The sequence below is a fragment of the Delphinus delphis genome, chromosome 5, assembly GCF_949987515.2.
Source record: "Delphinus delphis chromosome 5, mDelDel1.2, whole genome shotgun sequence".
NCBI lineage: Eukaryota > Metazoa > Chordata > Mammalia > Artiodactyla > Delphinidae > Delphinus > Delphinus delphis.
In genome coordinates this window covers 84,172,013-84,189,125 of record NC_082687.1, presented here as the reverse complement: position 1 = coordinate 84,189,125, position 17,113 = coordinate 84,172,013, and positions in this window count along the sequence as shown.

The following is a 17,113-nucleotide window of genomic DNA, read 5'->3' as shown; positions in this document are numbered from 1 at the left end:
CACATTCGTGGATTCAACCAACCTCAGATTGTAGAGTACTGTATTATTTATTATTGAAAAAAAATCCGCTTATAAGTGAACCCTCACAGTTCAAATTCATATCGTTCAAGGATCAACAGCATTTTTCTTCACTTTCACTGATAAATTCTACCACCTTTACTTCTATTTTATTTTGCTTCAAGTACTTATCTAATAAAGTCATTAATAATTTCCTACATAAAACATAAAAGTCTTTCCTCTCTTCTTTGATAATTTAATTTTTTCACAAAAACTTTTAGCTTAATATGTTGCCACACTTATGAGTTTTACAGGTACCATAACTAAGTCTTTAATTAAACTAAATTACATAAAATAATCATTTTTCTTGAAATGGAGCTCAATTACTTTGGATTCAAATTGCTGTTCTCTTTGTTTAGTTTCCTAAGTGGAAACTTAGATGATTGATTCTAGAGCTTCTTTTATACATGTTCCTCTAAGCACTGCTTTTGCTGTATCCCACAAATTTTGATAAGTTGTGGGGTTTTTATTCATTTAAGTTAAAATATTTCTCAAATTTCTTGAGATTACTTCTTAGACCTATTTTTTATTTAGAAGTGTATTGTTTAATCTCCACTTGCTTTGGGATTTTTTTCAGATGTCTTTCTGTTATTGATTCCTAGATTAATTCCATTGTGGTCTGAGAGCAGGCATTGTATGGTTTCTAATATTTTAATTTTGTTAAGGTGTGCACAATGTGTAAGTGATAATCTATTAAAATATGATCGATTCCTCAATAATAAAAATTTCTCTTTTAAAAGGCTAAATGGGTATTTATTTACTGCTAACATTCATACTTTCAAATTGGAGAGAAACTGAGAATGCATTTGCATCATATGAGATGCATTTTGACATATATACATATATATATATATATATTTTTGTTTGTTTGTTTGTTTTTTTCAATACGCGGGCCTCTCACTGTTGTGGCCTCTCCCGCTGCGGAGCACAGGCTCCGGACGCGCAGGCTCAGCGGCCAGGGCTCACGGGCCTAGCCGCTCTGCGGCATGTGGGATCCTCCTGGACCGGGGCATGAACCCGTGTCCCCTGCATCGGCAGGCGGACTCTCAACCACTGCGCCACCAGGGAAGCCCTCGACCTAAATATTTTTAAATAAAAAGAACAAGTACTTTAATATGAAATAACTAATAAATAGTGCTCTTCAAGACTTACTTCCTTCATAAGTAATTGTTATGGAGGTGGTGTATATATATCATTATCAACTGGCTTGGAATAATTTTTAGCCAAATTATCTGCTTAATAATTATTAAGTTCCCTGAATGGAGCTAAGCTCTTGCTATTTCTTTACCTCAAGCACCCCCTCTGCTCACGAAGTTTCAGCACACTATCCTTCCTAATTTTTGAGCATGCCAGGCATTTCCTCTCTCAAGGCTTTTGCAACTTGCTATTCTTTCTAGGATTCCTCTCCCCAAATATCCATGTCACTTACTGCCTTCCAGTTGTGGCTCAAAGGTTGACTTCCCATAGAGACTTTCTTTGAATACCTCATTTAAAGTTAAATTTAAAATCTCACCCTCATCCAGCATTTATCTCATTTTCCTTACTTCATTTTACTATGGAGTACTCATTACTTTCTAACTTAAAATATAAATATTTATTATTTCTTTTTGTTTCTCTCTCTGCTGAAGAATTTGTTCCATGACAGTAGGGATTTTTCCTTCTCTTGTTTGCTAATATATACCCAGTACCCATTACACAGAGGCCTACAATTAATATTTCTGAATAAATTAAAATGTCCTCAAAGTATTCTGTTCTGCTTAATGGTTGGCTTATTTCCATGTGCTGGCCTGACCCTACACTGTAATACCAGTATATTTCTCATGTAAATTTAAAATTTCTCCCCTTCCCACTTTATCCTCAATAAGTACTTATTTTTACCTTTATCACAATTTAGAACTAGAGAAAATTATATAATGACTATTAAAATCTTTGGGGAAAAATCTAAACATTTTTATTTGAATTATTTTACATTCATTTTCTGATTGTTTATATTGTTTCAACAAAAACTATCAAATGCCTTAACTATCAGATGATATTAACTTTTATAAAAATGAATTTCAAAGTCATTACTAATTTCCACAGAAACAAAATAACTGTTTACATTTTGAGTCTTTTCTTTCAGTTTTTTCCTCTCCATTTTTATGTTATAATATTCACCACTGCCCTGTTCTTAATAAAATTTTCTTATATAACATGATAATTCACATCATATGGATGTGAAAAGTTTACTAAATCATTTCCTTTCATGACATCCTTGTTATGGAGGCAACATTCTTGGTAACTGCCACCCTTCAAAATAGTATATCTCAAAAGGCTAGAGAATTAGCTAAATGGAAAAGAAAATAGTTGTGTTTTTATCATAGCAAAAACAATTAGATGCTTCATTTCTAGCAGAGGTAGTATAGTTGTCACTACAAATTAGATCTTTCTTATCAGATTACCTGCATTTAAATCCCAAATGTATGAGTAGCTAGCAGCATAACTTCAGCAAATTTGATTCTCTGTCCTTTGTTTGCCTCACCTGTTAAAAATGGGGATTGTTTATAGGATGAATTATGTGTCTTCAAAATTCTTATGTTGAAATCCTAACCTTCAGTAGTATCTCAGTTCAACTCTGTTGGGAGATGATAGGATCTTTAAAGATGTAACTAAGTTTAAATTATCACTAGGGCAGGCCCTTATCCAATATGACAGGGGTCCTTATAAGAAGAGATTAAGATACAGGTATGAAGGAAAGATCATTTGAAGACACAGGGAGCAGACAGCCATCTACAAAGGAGAGGGCTCAAGATGAAACCAACCTGGCCAATACCATAATCTTGGACTCCTAGTCTGTAGAACTGTGAGGAAATAAATTTCTATTGTTTAAATCACCCAGCCTGTGATACTTTGTTATGGGTATGGCAAGCCTAGAAAACTAATACAAGGCTCATAGTTTATCTAAGTCATATTATATTTATAATGATTCAATAACTTATAGAAATGAATTACATAGAATAATTTATGGTAAGAACTCAATAAACTGTCATTCATGTTCAGTGATATTCTTATGGATTTAAAAATATAAGCTAAAATTAGGCAGATAGCAAGTGCAACAATAAATTTCAGACTATAGATGATTTCCAGCTATTTTATTAATTATATTTATATTATGCATTTCAAAGTCAAGTAAATTCCATTTCCAGTATACTGTACCACACAAACAAATTTGACAAAGATGATAGTTGGTGGGTTGGGGGGGAGACTAAATATCTTGCCATATGGAGGAATTTTTGAAATAGCATCTTCTTTCCAGAATATTAATAAGAAATAATATATTCAAAATGTCCTTTGAAAGATTCAGCTGAATGACATATCTAACAGAGAGCCATAGGGGGAAACAGGAAATCTGGGTTCTCTTCCAACTGTTATTAACTACCTCTCACTACTACAGTGCTGCTGACAACAACTACTGCTAAATAATTCTATCCACTTAATGAGTTCTTACATTATGATAGACACCATGATAATCACTTTCAAAGCAATGCCTAAGTTAAGGCTCATGACAAGGGAATGAGTTATGAATTATCACTATTTTCATTTTACACATGGAAAAAGAGACTAAAAATTTCAAAAACCTGGTCAGATTCCCACAGGAAGAACTTGGAATAGTCAGGACTCAAGTTCAGTTTTACTGAGTCTAAATATAGCAACTAAGGTGTATCATGAACATATTCACTATATTAAGGCTTGCCTTTTTACAGCCACCACTGTAAATAGAAAAATTTGAATAACATAATATAACCCCTTTCAATTCACATTGATATGATGCAATGACTTCAGATTCTAACATCTTTAAATTATTCAGGGACCCAAAAATTATTTCTCAACTGCTCTTTGAAAAAACTAACTCTCTGGAATTTAAAGAATTGACTTCAGACAATGCTAATGGTAAATATGTCTTACATTATTTTTTTTACTGGCAAGAATTTATATCCAAAAAATCCATAGAATTTATATATGCATTACCTGTTAGCAAAGACACAATTTTTAATATGAGGAACCAGAGCTTGTAAAATATAGAACTTAATATAATATGCACAAATGCTTACCTTTTGATGACTTGTCTCCCATGTTTTCCTTTGACATAAACAGATAAAGATATAGAAATAAAGATGCATTTGTAAATTAACTTTCTTATGATAGATTTAACATAACCTTAGCATGAAGGAAAACTATCAACAAACTTAGCTTTAGCTCTCACAAATTCACTAGCTGAGGTGTACAGGAAAAAACTGTGGACAATGAAATAGATGGATTTAAAAAATCTCTTAGATTCTCAGTTTCCAAAAATAAAGAAAAATAAGATTCTTAAATCACAAATCTCATAACCCTGCACCTCCCAATAAAAATGATTTTTCTATTTCTTACCATTAATCTTTCAACCTACTGTTCAAAACAAAAATTATTCTTCCATCTTGTCATGAATCTGTCAAAGGCACTGCTTCCAACAAAATTGACTTCTCTAATTTATGTTTCTTTCCCTGAATCTCTCAAGCCTTGTTCCCAATTTAAAAAAAAATAAATCTTATTTTGTATTTTGAGGTCTTTGGGTCACAGGAAAATTGCATTTTCATTTTAGTTAAAGTTTCTGTCTGGTAAAAATATTTGTAACTAAATAGAATATTCACATTGAATATGTGAATATATATATTTTTTCAATACATGAAAGAGAGTATGTGTTTTCTTTCCTTCTTTCTTATTTATTTATTTATTTTTGGCTGGGTTGGGTCTTCATTGCTGTGGGGGCTTTCTCTAGATTTGGCGAGTGAGGGCTACTCTTCGTTGTGGTGCGCAGGCTTCTCATTGTGGTGGCTTCTCTTGCTGTGGAGCACCGGCTCTAGGCGCATGGGCTTCAGTAGTTGTGGTGTCCGGGCTCAGTTGTTGTGCCTCGTGGACTCAAGAGTGCAGGCTCAGTAGCTGTGGTGCACTGGCTTAGTTGCTCCACAGCATGTGGGATCTTCCTGGACCAGGGATCGAACCCATGTCCCCTGCATTGATTCTTAACCACTGCACCACCAGGGAAGTCCCCATGTTTTCTTAAATAGGCCATTTGAGCCCATGATCATTTTAAAACACATAAATGACTTATTTTTTAAACATATACACATTTAAAATCATAAAATAGATTATACTTCATGGCTTGTTTTATAATCATATATTCCATGAATATCACTTTCTGTTTTGGGAAGATATATAAATGATACAAATGATCTGTTAAATTTCTCCATTTTATTATTTTTTTTGAGGTGGATTGGATCTGTAGTTGCAGAGGAGAAGGGAGAAATGTTGCCTTTTAACTGACTCCATAGTGACAAACAAAATGTCTGGCACAATATATCCATCCAGTCAGCCCTTTTGGATTGCGTGTGTTAAAAGAAGAAATAGTTCTAAATACCTATATAATAATCTTATTTTTTTAGGTGTCTTGTGATACAATTTGAAACAATCTTGTGGAAAACATTTAATTGTGTAACCACTGGCAGTTGCTAAGTTAAAAACAATATATATGATTGAAAAAAATAGCTAGATTGGTCATGACTATGAAATATGTCTCATCAGAGTTGGCAGTGGAAATATTTGCTTTATTCAACAGGCATCATAATCTTCCTACATTCAAAAGTGACAAGAAGTTGACTTATCCTTATTTTGAAAGAGAATTGTTCTCTTATGACCAGTGTGATATTTCCTACATATTGGAAAAAAATCTAATTGTTTTATTCACAACCCTCATAAAATCAGTGACAAATAATTCTCATATTAAGATTTACCTGGTAGATTTACTTACAGGTATGTCCATAGTCATTTTGCAAATTTAACACAACATAAAACCTTTACGTGTATTTTTTTTTTAAATCTCTTTCCAGGCCAGGTCTTATATCACAGAGAGAGAAAGAGAGTGATTCACAGAAAAATTTGCCATTTATTCTGGGTAGGCCAATTATTCATTGGCAGAAACAGAACACAATAATTAGGCAAAATAGCTATTTTCAAGGTTTTGAAGAATTATTATCTGGAAAAAGAACTTAGTTCAGATATTGTTGATACCAAGAGATAGAAATTTAATGAACAATATATATATCACATTGTCTACTATTGATATATTACATGATTTTTAAATAATCATGACTCTATCAGTACCATTAAATCAATCATATAAGGGGGTCGTCTAAGATGGTGAAATATCTTGGAGAAAGTTTGTAACAGTAAATGTTAAGACTAAGGGTAAACTATTAGGTTTCTGATTCCTAATATATTATGCATCCCATTGATAACTTTCATTATGTATAACAAAAATATTTCCTTTCCAACCTGAAGTAATTAAATTGAAGTCTACAGAGTTTTCAGGAAACTAGAAAGAAAAGGTTCCTACAGAAAATAATCTATGAGTTAGGTTCAACACTGCCATGTTGAAATAAGTTTTAGGACATTTCAATACAACCCACCTATAAAAAAGAAGCACTTGTACCTCAAACTTAATTACTGGTAATAATCTGATATATTAAAATTATCATACTACATATGAAGTTTTGTATCATTCTTTTTTCCTACTTAATATTGTATTTTCCCTAACACGAGATGTTCTTGAAAACAATTTTTATAGTTGTAAATACACTTTATGAAAAGTCATATAGAATGAAAATTCAAACATTATGATTCACATATTTAAGTTGAGTGGATAAATTTTACAGTAGAATTTTCATTCAAATTTTATTGAATAATTCTCATCTAAAAAAATTTCTAAAATATCTAGTTAGTAAAAAAAAAAAAAATAGAAACAAGTAGAAGACAAGCAACAAGCTTGATGTAATGAATGTAGTGAATCTTACATTAAAAAATGCTAAAATAGTCCCTCTCCTTAAGATATAGTGGACTATTTATAGCGCTGGACTGTCTATCTGGTTATAAAACAAGTATCAACACATATAGAGACATCTTAAATGTGAAGAATAATTAATTTTGGCCACATTTACCATATTACAATCAAGTTCAACATCAGGAGAGAAATGTATATTGGATATGTTTGGAAGTTAAAACAAAATAACATAGAGATAGCTTTTTTATCAAAAAAAAATAATCTTTGAGGGAAGAGATATGGGAACATATGTATATGTATAACTGATTCACTTTGTTATAAAGCAGAAACTAACACACCATTGTAAAGTAATTATACACCAATAAAGATGTTAATAAAAAAAATAATCTTTAAAAAATTAGAAAATACATATATTTTTGATATATCATTTCAATAGTCATCAAAATACTATATTGTAAAATGTGTAAAATGCATTTAAAATATAGGGGAAATATATCTTTTAAAGCTTATGTTTGAAAAAAAAAGTCTGAAAATGAATGATCTAATCATCCAATGTAAAAGTCATGAAAATAAAATAAATTAATCCAAGTAATTGAAAGGAAAGAAATAGCAAAAGAAGCTCAGAATCAAAGGAATATTTAACAAATTTTGGAGGATCAAGAAGGTCAAAAGTATTTCATTTGAAAAGTGTAATAAAAGAGAAAAGAGCCTGCCCCATACAGATTTTAATTGAGAGAAGGAAAGAATAAGACAGAGAGATCACAAATAAATAATATTAGGACTGAAAGGGAGCATGATTACATATACAGAGGTAATTTAAAAATCAATGAATATTCAGTCACTTTATGCCAATTAATTCAAAACCTTGCCAGAACTAAGAATTGTAAACCTGCACAAGAAATATAATCATTAAAGAAATGGAATCTATGCACATGACATAAAATTAAATAATAGAACAAAAGCTACAGCTATTTTTGCCAGTAAGTTCTACCTACAATAAGGAATGGATTTTTACTAGTAAGTTTTTTGAATACTCAAAGATTGAAGCATATATAAATTCTTTCAGAAAGTAAGTAGAAGATGATAACTAATTCATTTTAGAAAACCTTAAAAACCTTGTTACCTGTGGTAGGCAGAATTCTAAAGACAGGTCTCCAAGATTCTTATCCCTGATATTCTATCTTATACTAATCTAAGTGCTGTAAAGAGATTTTGCAGATGTAAAGTCCTAGATCACCTGGCTTTAAGATACAGAGACTATCTGGGTAGACCTAACCTAATCCCATGAACACATGAAAAGAGATAAATCAGAGAAATTTGAAGCATTAGAAGGATTCCATGTACCAGTACAACTTTGTATTGTCTCAAAGATAAAGGGGACAACATTAATGAGGAAAGCAGGAAGCTTCAAAAGATTGAGAGCTGCCCCATGTTGACCATCAGCAAGGACATGGGGACCTCAGTCTTCCAACCCAAAGAGCTGAATTCAGCTAACAGTCTGAAGGAATTTGGAAGTGCTTCTACCCTCGGGCCTCCAGATAAGAACTCAGCCTCCCCTAAATCTTGATTTCAACCCTGTAAGTTTTGAACCAGCCCAGAGTCCTAACCTACTAAAGTGTGGAACAATAAATCGGTGTTTTTTTAAGCCACTAAATTTGTAGTAATTTGTTATTCAGCAGTACAGAACTAATATAATACCAACCAGATAAAGACAGTTGAAAATGTATAGTCCAATATCACTTATGTATCAATGTGAAAAAATTCTAAAAGAAACAATAACAAACTTAATCCAGCAATTAAAAAGAATTTATGACCCAAAGTTTTATCTCAAGAGTATGCAGATAACGTTAAAATTAAACTCACCTCTGGGAATATTCATGTATATAGTGGAAAAAAGAATTTAAGAGAAGCAAGGAAATTTTCTGTTATTTGCGTGTATTGACACATATAATCAGTAATCTCTGTCTTTTAAGATATTTACTTTGGTGACTAGTCTGTTGAGTGGAGTTGACTTGAAGAATAAAATTAGACGATAATAAAACTGATTTTCAATTTAACTGTTAGTTTAATATTGAGCTGACAGTTTCAAATAATTTCACTTATTTCATTCTGTTCTGTGTTGAGTCACATGTTTTACCTGCTTTTAAGTGACAAGTATTTTTTTTTAGTTGCAATAATATGACCTGATCACTCAATCAGAATTATTTACTATATATTTTTACTGTTATTTCACAGTATGATTTTTTTTCCTCCACTACTACATTTATAGAATCTTCCCCATTAGTTGGCACTGTATAATTTTCCTCCACTACTGGAGTGAAACTTCTTTGAGGAGAGACCAGGTGTGTTTGTTTGTTTTTGTTTGGTTGTTTTTTGTTGTTGCTATTTTCTTTTCTTTTCATTCTTCAGCAGCTTGCCAAGCACATAGCTCATCACAGTACCTGATCATGTTTATTGATAGAAATGAATAATGTTAATTATCTTTTTGAACAGTAATAAAATTAAATAGGTAAATATATGTTAGTTCCTAACAAGGAGAGCATTCAACTTTTGGCTATCATAATTATAATCCACATTGTTTATTATGTCCTTAAAGTCTCACTTTACTTTATTTTCACAGCATGGCAGATACACTCTGTGTGGGTATTGAACATCAAGTGGAAGGCAAATACACACATAAATTATTGAAAGACCTGTTTTTCTTGGTGGATGAAATAGAACTGAGATTAGATTTTAGTCCCCTCTGGCTCATTTTACCAATTATCTTGTGTACAAGACAGCAGCTCTGGTAACTCCCACAGGTTTTAGCATAATCTCTCACAGAGGAAATTATATCAATTCTACAAAAGTCTAGATAGTTGAACAAGCCTCCTGAGTCATGACACAGCCATCTAAGCATCCTCTGGATGCCCAAAACATTTCTTAATCTAGCTGATATCTTGGTAGACCTGTAAACCATTTCCAAAATATGTCATCCCAGGGTGTGAATATTTAATTCAAGCTTGGCATATAAAAATGATTTCTCTGTTGTGTCAGAAATTTTTCAAATGCCTGAGTCTAAAGAAGTAAATATATTGCTTTCCTTACTGACTAGCTCAAAGGAGATGTCTAAATGTATGTTGGTTTTGAAAGAACTTGCAGGATCCCTCTTTATTGCAGTGTTCTTTATTGCTTCGATTTTATTATATATGGTTAAGGCAAAATATTCTGTATCTCAGTGAAGAAGCTCTAAAATCAAATGCAGGAGAGTTCAAATTCTTTATTATATGTATCTCAAAATGGAAATTCATTTGTTTAAATAGTCAAACCAAGATCATTAATTGATGCACCTTTACCTGCTAAAGCTTCATGAAATGACTGCTGTGCATGAATATAATAATTAAAATGTGTTGACAACAATTTAATTGGTATCCACTGAAATTGTCAAGCACTATTCAAAATTAAAATGGATTCAGTCAGACATAGTGTTATATGTCATAATTTTCAGTATCTGGATAAAAAGCAATTGCTAATATATGTGTATTTCCATCCTCAGAATTAACAAGGGCATAAATGATGGCTTCTTGTGCTTTCTTCTCTCAGCTTTTATTTCCTAGTAGATTAATGGTTTGCTGATGTAACTCACCATTTCTGTGGTCCTTTGTGCCAAACTGATAAAATGATGGCTATTCAGGTTAACTGTACCATAGCTCCTCTCATTCGAATCATGCCAGGTACTTGAGTCATACTTTAAGTACTAGACAAGCATGTGGTTAGACAGAGAAGCTCTTTGCAAAACACATGTGTGTCTGCTTAATCTTCTAATTTTTCATGTTTTCCTATTATTTAAGGAATTTTTTTTTCCAGGAAGATAAAAAAAAAAGCTGTCTGGGAATCGGTGTAACTCCTAAGCAGCCTGCAAGGAGACTATAGTCGGTGTCTGAAGTTTCATTTTGGCTCATAAAGTACTTACATCTAAACTTAATATAAACTGCTGAACTATAAAAGTTTGAGAATTAATATTTGAAATACTTATCACAGCCCCAGTACTGTACAGTTAGAGCTACTAAATATTTGCTAAATGAATATATTAAGTTCTTCTTTTACTTTAATGTGGGAAACCTTAAGAGGTTCATACATTTTTAGTGCTATAATGACAAAAATACATTCAATGAAAGCAACAAGGTATGTGTCGATCATAGAGATGATACTGTTCAATTGAGCAAATATGAGTTCAGGACCTGTGTGTGTGTGTGTGTGTGTCATGTTGCAGTATGTACTCAAGAGACAAAGTTGAACAAGACATTGGCCTTGTGAAGCTGACTTTTTAGTGGAAAAACTAGACAAACTAATAATTTCAATATGACATAAATATTAAGGGGGTGTTATATACAGCAATCCAGCAAAGTGGAGAGGAAAGACATAGATGTAACCTGAGGTTTCAGGTAATGTATTCTGGAAGAGTTGATCCAAAACCTGAATAATAAATGATGGTACAAAAATTCAGTGTGAAATTTTCAGTGTGAAAACCTTAAGTTGAGAAAATATTAGAAGCAAGATCTTAGTAATAATAATAATGATGATGTTAATGATCATAATAAATTATAATTAACAATAGATAAACCAAATTGACAGCCTATTATGTTAGGGTTTTCCATCCCTTATTACATTATTAATCTTCACAGCGTAGTTACTATTATAATCACCTCCATTTTCCCATATAAGGAGACTGAGGCAAAGGAAGGGCTCATAAATAGCACAAGAATACACAGATAATAAGTTCTGAAGCCAGGGTTTGAAATCAAAAACTCTTAAAATACTATAGTTTATGAAGTAAACTTTAAGCAATTATACACTACCACTATTCTGGTAATATATATTTGTAAGCATTTTTTATTGAGGTAAGATACACATAACATAAAATTGTCTGCTTTAACCATTTTAATATATATATGTACTTGAATAGAATTTAGTATATTCACAATGTTGTGTAAACATCACAAGTATCTAGTTCCAGAACATTTTCTTCTCCCCAAAAGGTAACTCTATACCCGTTAAGCAGTCATTCCCAATTTCTTCCTTCTTCCTATCTTTTCATATGCTTCTGACCCTAAGTGTTTATCTATATTCTTATTTTAAACCCATTTTCCTATTAAGTTGTATGGCTCATTCTTATTGATTAAAGACATATTGGCACTCTTTTCTCAAATTTTATTTGCCTGCACTAACGTGTTTCATTCTTGATTTTGACCATATTTGATGTTTATACAAGTATAGATAAGAAGTTTTTGCTGTTAATACTTTGAGATATTATTCCATTGATTTTCACTAATACTGTTGGTGGAAGTGCTCAGACCTATGTTTGTTCATTTGAAGATCTTATGTATTTATTTGCTAATTTAAGATCTTTTCTCCCTCATTGATGTTTTGTAGTTACATTATGATAGCTCTAGGTGTGGAATTATATTCATTTGCCCTGCATAAGATTCATGAAGTTTCCAGAGTCTGAATATTTTTATTTGAAATTCTGAAATCTTCTCATCCATTACATCTTTATATCTAGCTCCTTCACCAGCTTATTCTCAATTTCCCAGTAGATAAGTGCTACAGTCTTTTACTTTATTCTCAAATTTCTTAATTTCCTTTTTATTTTATCTCTGTTTCTCTATACTGAGTTGTGAGTAATTCTACTAAAATCTGTATTCTAGTTCATTCATTCTTTCCTCAGTGTGTCTATTCTTTTTATCTTATCTTTGAGCTCTTTACCATTCTAGGACTTTTATTTTGTTATTTTCCAAATCATATTCAGCATTTTTATATCCTCTTTTCTTTCATCTACTAGAACATCCACTTTTATTATTAAAACATATTACTCACACTTTTGAATGCTCTACATCTCATTCTTTCGTTTATATATATTCTGTTAACTTGCTCACAGTAGTTTGTTCCTTTGGTTATTTTATTTTCTTATAAATAAAATTTATAAGAATTTTAATGACTATTACACTATATTATTCAGAAAACTTTGAAGGGCTATGATAATATCTGTTGCTATAATAAGGGCTATGTTTAATTCTACAAGGTATCTGGAGTATTGACAATACTCAGAAATTCTACATAAATTTTGTGCTTAAGGTATTGGGTTCTGTAGATAATATGATTACTGATATCAAACCTGCTTCAGGCCAAACTGGAGATTATAAATCATCAAAGAAGAATTTCTACACCCCACTCCCTCATTTGTCAAGTTTAATTATTGCCTCCTTGTGTTGAGAGTGATATTTTTCTCCCATTTGTAGCATTCATATTTTGGAGTCATGGCTTTATATTGAGGATCTCTTGGTTTGACTTTTCACTTTCTCAGTCTGAGGGGTTTTATTTTGTTTTTCTTTACAACTGTTGCATTAAAACCATAAGCCTAAAACCTCCCCGAATTTTGCATCTCTTTTCAGAGCAACTGTAGCTTTTTTGTGGGCTTTCCTTTTTGAATTTTTGCTTTCTTCTAGATATTTTATTTAACTTATTTTAATTTTTTAAAATTTTCTTGCTAACTAAACTATGTGATTAAAGAATTTACAGAAGTATTCAACATGTTGAGGGAGGTTTCAGAATAGTCAGTGTGCCATATTGCCAGAAATAGAAGTTTTGTCCTATTTCTTCATTTTAATTAGTATTTAAGGGATAATGTACAAAAACAGTTGGGGAGAGTTAGTAATCATCTTGATGTAAATCCTCAACAGGGGTTAAGATTTTAATTTTTTTTCTGGTTAAAATTAATGACGTTGGGCTTCCCTGGTGGCTCAGTGGTTGAGAATCCGCCTGCCGATGCTGGGGACGCGGGTTCGTGCCCTGCTCCAGGAAGATCCCACATGCCGCAGAGCGGCTGGGCCCGTGAGCCATGGCCGTTGAGCCTGCGCGTCCGGAGTGGGTGCTCCACAACGGGAGAGGCCACAACAGCGAAAGGCCCGCATACCGCAAAAAAAAAAAAAAAAAAAATTAATGACTTTGATTTATTTTATAATCAGGAAATGATCTAAATTTGAAATAAATTTATAGTAGTGGAACTATATGAGGTGCCCTTTCAATTATTCTAAAGGAATAATTTCCAGATAATCTCCAGATGTTTCTTCTGAGTGCAAATTATCCTTGGGAATTTGTCCATTCCTGCCTTTGCCTAGCAGTGCAGAGTTTTTCTATTATCTGCTATTCTCTGTTTCTTTGGCTTCTACCCAGATTCTCCCTCCTTGCCTACCACTTTCAATTTATGACTTATTCAGGTTTATCCTTTTTAATTTGGCTGCTCTCCAAGTAATTGCCTTTTTGAGCACATATGTCTCAACCTTCTCAACAATTCTTTTAAAAAGTATGCTTTGCCTTCTCATTTAGCTCTGACTTGATAGAAAACTCAGTTTTCCTAGTTCCCCAAAACACGAGTCACTCTGGTTCCTTGGGAAATAAAGTATTCAAAGAATGTATTTATTTAATATGGTTAATTGGAATGAGAGACAATTGTGGCTAGCACACTCCTTTATTATTGCCTCAGGTTGAAACATCTGGGTGTGAATCCCTCCTCTTCCATTAACTATTTAACTGTGTAACATTGGAAAAGTTAGTTTCTTTTCTGAAAAATGATAATAAAATAGTACTTAAATGATAAAATTGTGTTGATGATTAAATGAGAAAAAAATATTAGGGCTTAGTACATTTCCCTGTGTCTCTAGATGTATACCCACACACATGCATATGTATAGACATAAATATAGATACAATGCAAGTTATATTAGAAAAATGTTCTTCTGGATATTTAGAGAAGGAAAGCAGAATAAAGATATTTACATGATTTTTAAAAATTTCTTTAGATCATCTGATAATAATTTAATCTGCCTGGAATATGCTCTTGCTCCTTTCCACCCAAATCTTCATTCCAGTTCAATAAAGCCATTTTAGTAATTTTAATTCCCACTGATGTCTACCTATTCTAAAATAACATATTTGTACTAAATTGCAACATTATTTGATCTCCTATGGGAGTATACAGTTTTCTGTGAACTCGACTATAGGTATCCTAAGGGAGATGACAGCAAAATGTTTTCCTGCATCCAGCTCAATATCTGGAATATAATAGATATTTAATAATTATTTCTGTAAGGACTATTGAATGTTGACTTTCCAAACCTAAGTGTCTCAAAAGAAATCATTTTACCAGAGTTAAATTAAATAAATGGTGGACAGAGTCTTTTCTTTCTTTCTTTTTTTTTTTTTAGCAAAGGAACAACCAGACAATTAAAAATAATTTTTCCAAGAGTTAATTTTCAACATTTTATCATCATAAAACCCAAAGCAATAGGGAAATCAATTACTGTATTATTTAGTTTATTGTTTAAGGGGAAAAAAGAAAGAAAAGTTATCTCTTATGTAAATCTCTCCAAGCATTTTCTAACACTAGGTACTCCAGAAAACAGGAGTTAAAGCACAAAGGTGAAGTGTGAAAAAATTTTCACATATTGGTTGTCCCCACACCTCCCCAGCCTGCATCAGCCTCCTCCTTTGAATATCTTTAAAGGTAAAGAGAAGGCTTGATTTCTGGAGAAATGGCATCAAAGAGGCTCTGGAATCAAGAAAGCTAGACAAAAGTCACAGTCCTGGAAACAGAGTTTTAATTAGAAATTTACTTGCTGAACTTTGAGGTGACCACGTCTATTCTCCCACCTACTTGGAGAATTACAATTACCACATGTGTACCATGACTCAGAGAATCTGATGTGAGACCACAGAGAGAAAGACTACCACAGGTTACTAATTGGGATACCAAAATGAAAAAACAAAATCACTTGTTTCCTAATTATCTTACAACACTGATTCTTCAACTTGCATCAGAATCCTCTATATGGCTTATTAAGGCACAGATTGCCAGGCTTTTAAAAGATCTGACAATTAGGTGGGAAAATGGCAAATGAATACTTAACCCTAGAAAGAAAATAAAACCTATAAGTAACAAATAACACAGTGTATCTCTTAGTTCCACAGGTAACAGTATTTTCATATACAGAGTAATTAAGCGTTCCATATTAACTTAAACAAAATATGATAAGTTTTAAGGAAATATAAATATGGGTGTGAAAAAGGAACTGAAAACCTCATTATTCGTAACAAAAACAAATCATCATATCTAAAATTAACAAGCATCATATCTAAAAGTAGCAGGTAAACTATATTATTTAGAAACATACATTTTAAAAACATGAGAAAAGTGAAAAAATTTTTGAAAAAGAAAGTTGCCGGATCAATGGCACTTAGGAAAAGGATGGTGAGAGATGGAAGGCAGCCTGTGGATTGTGGATACATTCTTTATATTTCTGTTAGGTTTATAACTATATGCATGCATGATTTTAATAAGGCTAAAATCATTTTCATATACATAATTTAAATATTCTCTGTTTTATTTAATTTACAGCCATGATCAGCTACATTATTTCTTTATGCAAATTTCCAATATGCTAGTATTAATTTATTTTGTTTTTTTTAAGTTTTTTTCTAATACATTTTTACTGGAGTATAATTACTTCACAATGTTGGGTTAGTTTCTGCTGTACAACAAAGTGAATCAGCTATTTTTATACATATATCACCATATCTCCTCCCTCTTGATCCTCCTTCCCACCCTCCCTATCCCACCACTCTAGGTCGTCCGTCACACAGCACTGAGCTAATCTCTCTGTGCTTTGCAGCAGCTTCCCCCTAGCTATCTATTTTACATTTGGTAGTGTATATATGTCAATACCACTCTCTCACAATGTACCAGCCTCCTCTTCAACTCCCTGCCATTTCCTCAAGTCTGTTCTCTACATCTGTATCTTTATTCCTGCCCTGCCACTAGGTCCATCAGTACTTTTTATTTTCTTTTTCTTTTTTTGATGTGGACCATTTTCAAAGTCTTTATTGAACTTTGCTACAATATTACCTCCATCCTATGTTTTTGGTTTTTTGGCCGTGAGGTATGTGGGATCCCAGCTCTCCGACCAGGGATCAAACCTACACCTGCTGCATTGGAAAGTGAAATCCCAATCCCTGGACCACCAGGGAAGTCCCAATGCTAGTATTAATTTAAAATAACATATTTAATATAGTAAAGTTCCAGAGTCAGAATGCACTCTTTTTAATTTGAATAGCATACATGAATTTACTGTGAATGTTTTATGGAAGTCATTTTGCCAGTTTTGT